Genomic DNA, 4396 nt, shown 5'->3' on the forward strand with positions numbered 1-4396 from the left:
ACACACTGACAAAGGAGATTAATCAGAACTGGCTTTGACAAGCACTGTGGCAATTGGACAATTAAAACAGACATTTGGAGAGTGGGGGAAGAAGAACAAACTGGGGAGGAGGGTAGAGAGAACGGTGCAGCAATGAAGGAATGAAAACCCAAAATCCCTGTAAATGTTCATTAAAACTAATAAAAATTAATAATAATAATAAAAAAATAAGAGTACTGAATATTCTAAGGGCTGTCAAAAGAAAAAAAATGAGTTTGTCTTGGAGGAAGTGAAACCAGGGTGTTCCTTAGAGGCAAGGATGCTGAAATTGTGTCTCACATACTTTAGGCATACTGTCAGAATGAGCCGGTCCCTAAAATAAGACATCATTCTAGGAAAGGATGAAGGTCATAGAAACAGAGTAAGATGCTCAACAATATGGATTGAGACAGTGACTGCAATGATGGGCTCACGAATGGAGGCAATCTTAAGGGAGGTACAGGACAGAACAAGGCTCAGATCTGTTGTTAATAGTGTTGCTTTGAGTCATAATCCAGTAACATCTAACATCACCATGACTACCACCATCACCACCCTAACTTTTCACGTTCTACCTGGCACATGAAATACTGCAAGAAAGGTTATTTCATGTCTTTTCATTATGCTCTGTATACCTTCATATTTATTTTTGCTCTATGAACATATTGTACATATTAATATTGGCTCAATATATGACTTAATAGGTGGTAGAAGAATTAGGGCCTGAATAATAGTTGTCTCATCAAAAATATTTTTTGTGATTTCTTCTGTAATTTTTTTTCTTTTTAGAATTTTTTTCATTACACGAGAAAAAATCAATTAGAATTGCAAAAGATCAAGGGATGCAGTCTTCAGTACAGATTGCATCACTATCAAGAAAACAAAGATTCATGCCACTGAACCAATAGACAGTGTCATGATGGATGAAGAGGAGATTGAAACTATTAACAGCTTCATCTTCCTTGGATCTACAATTAACACACTTGGTAAAAGCAATAAGGAAATAAGGAGATGCATTGCACTGGGAAAATCTGAAGTTAGGGACCTTTCCAAATTATTAAAGAGCAGTGATGTCAGTTTGAGGGCTAAGGCGCATCTTCTTCCAGCCATAATCTTTCCAAATACTAACTATTCATCTGTAACCTTGACAACAAATAAGGACAACTTAAAAAGAATTGACACCTTTGAGCTGTGGTGTTGGAGAAGAACACTGAACATGCCATGGACGGCCAAGAGAAAAACATATATCTTGGGTATGGTGCAGCTAGAGTTCTCTTTGGAGACAAGAATGATGACACTTCACCTCACATACTTTGGACGTGTTGTTAGGAGGTGCTATTCCTTGGAGAGGAACATGATGTTGGAAGGGGTGAAGGGTCAGTGAGGGAGAGGAGGATCTAAATCAGGTGGACTGACACGGTTACTGCTGCAATGGGCTCTTGTGTGTCAGGAAGTGTGAGGATGGCGCAGGACAGAACAGGGCCCAGATCTTTAGTTCATAGGTTTGCTATGAGTCATGCTCAACTTGACAGAACTTAAAAACAGCAACTTCCTCAAAGAATTTAGATAAAAATACTGTTGGAAAATATAAGTCAACCATTTATCATTTTCACTATAAAGGAGTCATAAACTATTCCAAGTATATTTTACATATTTAAATATATAAATATTGCTTCAAATCTTTCAAGATTACAGGGAGACTCATCAACAGCCTACCTTATGCAGATAAGATAACTTTGCTTGTTGAAAGTGAGGATAACTTGAAGCACTAGTTGCAGAAGATCAAGGAATGCAGCCTTTGGTATGGCTTCCATATTGTCAAGAAAACAAAGATTTTAAACACTGTACAGATAAAAAAAAAATCATGATGGATGGAGAAGAGATTGAAACTGTCAACAACTTTATGTTGTTTGGATTCACAATAAACACCCTTAGTATCAGCCGTCAGGAAATAAGGACATGTATTACATTGGGAAAGTCTGCAGTTAGAGACCTCTCCAAATTATTGAGGAGTAATGATGTCAGTTTGAGAACTAATGTGCATCTGATTCAGGCCATTGTCTTTTCTACACTTGCTATGCATCTGAGAGCTGGACAATGAATAAGAATGACAGAACAAGAATTGATGCCCCTGAGCTGTGGTATTGGAGGAGAGAAAAAAACCCAAACACCTCAAAACAAACAAACAAGCAAATAAAACAGCTGTGTTTTGGAGAGGGTGCAGCCAGTGTGCTCTTTGGCAACAAGAATGTTGAGGCTTCACTTCACATGTTTTGGACATGTTGCTAGGAACAGCTATTCCTTGGAGAAGGACATGATGCTATGAAGAGTGGAGGGTTGGTGAAGGAGAGGAGAGGAAGACCAGGTGGATTGATGTGGTGACTGCTGCAGTGGGCTCTTGTGTGTCAGAAAGTGTGAGGTTGACACAGGATAGAACAGGGTTCAGGACTTTTGTTCATAGGTGCTATGATTCGTACTCGACTCAACAGAACCTACCAACAACAATAGCTTCAAATTAAAATAATAATGTAAGATTGGCTAGCTATCCTTTTTAATATTCAAAATACAGAAATATTATAGGTAGTTTGTTTTAAATATTACCAGTTATACTGTTATCCTTCTTAAAATTGCTTTCACCTCGAAATTGCGCTTCTTCTAACATAGAAATGTGAAGATCTTCCTTAGAAGAGAGAAGATACAGTATGTTACAAAGCCCTATTGTTAACAATCAGTGTTCCATTTCTCAAGGTCAGGAAAAGCAGTTTTGTTTTGAAATAAAGGAACTGTATTTATACCTAAAAGTTAATTAGATATCATTCTTATAACCCAAATATTCTGATACATACAAATAATATTATGGGGGGGGAAGATTTATATTTTATTAAGACTTCTTAGTCCTGGAAATTTGCCTGTGCAGGTGATTTGCATGAAGCCTCATGAATAATAATGCAAGGAATAGTTTTACCAAGTAATAGGAAATGACAAATCACACTCATAAAAGAACATTTTCTAGGATAAGCATTGCAAAATTTAAAATACTCTGAATTATTGAAATTTGGAGACATAAATAACTGTGAAATTGCAATGAGATAAAATCATTAGTCTGTTATTATTAACTTGATTTGTTTATTCCAGGCATGATTTTTCTAGGAAAAAAAAAATCTTAGTTTCACTTCTTTCTAAAATTTATTCAAGATTATGAGATATATAACTATTTCAGCATCATTTGACAGTGTCTATCAATAGTATAGGTGTCATGGAGACAGCTGTATCTGACATCTATTAACTTGACAAAAGGGAACATCTCGCATCAATGATATCTACAATATCAAACTGATTCCCATAAAGTCAGACATGACCTCCACATTCCCACTTCTACTTCAATTACCAGTCATACTGCTTCAAAATCTACTGCAAAAGCCACCTCATAGAACTACATTATCACAGTGGATCTCACAGAACCATGTTCAAAGTTCAAAACTATGAGGTTTACCAGGGAAGTTAATAGGTTACAATTCAGGTTAGTAACAGGATACAATTCCTCAGGACAGTTTCTCTGGCTGCTTAGGTCAGTGTTACAAAATGTCCTTAGTCCTGCCAATTAAGGCATCTCCCCTCAGTCCTCCAGCAAGCTTGGGTAAAGGACCCTGGCTCTGGCTCTATGAGGCAGCAGTGTCAAGTCGGCTCTGTCTCCTATCAGTCTCTTATTCTCTGCTGAGACTGCATACGCTCAAGTTTAACTCCTGATCTGAGTGGTGCAAGGTATCTCTTACCCCAAAGGATTTGCAGTGCATTCTCTGCTTCTCATCATTTCCAGATATTCAAGCTAAATTTAGAAGAAACCTTGGGACCTGGGATATCATTTGTAATATTAGATAGATCCTGGCTGAAAGCATAGAATACCAGAAAAATGTCTATTTGTGCTTTATTGACTATGCAAAAGAAGTATTCAACTATGTGAATCATATCAAATTATGACTAACATTGAGAAAAATGGGAATTCCAGGACACTTGATTGTGCTTGTGCAAAAACCTATACCTAGAACAAGTGGCTGTCACATGAACAGAGCAAGGGAACATTGTGTGGTTTGAAATAAAACACTGTATGTGTCAGGGTTGTATCCTCTGTCCATAACTATTTAATCTATATGCTGAGCAAATTATTTGAGAAACTGGACTTTATGAAGAAAAAAATGATATCAAGTTTGGAAGAAGACACATCCACAACCTGCATTATGCAAACGACACAATCTTGCTTGTTGAAATTGAGGAGGACTTGAAGCATTTACTGCAGAAGGTTAGACACTGCAAACACTGCAACCTTCAGTATGAGTTGCATTTCAACATCAAGAAAACAAAAATCCTCACCACAGGACCA

The sequence above is a fragment of the Elephantulus edwardii genome, unplaced genomic scaffold, assembly GCF_000299155.1.
Source record: "Elephantulus edwardii isolate Elephantulus edwardi_28Jun2011 unplaced genomic scaffold, EleEdw1.0 scaffold00098, whole genome shotgun sequence".
In the NCBI taxonomy this organism is placed as follows: Eukaryota; Metazoa; Chordata; class Mammalia; order Macroscelidea; family Macroscelididae; genus Elephantulus; species Elephantulus edwardii.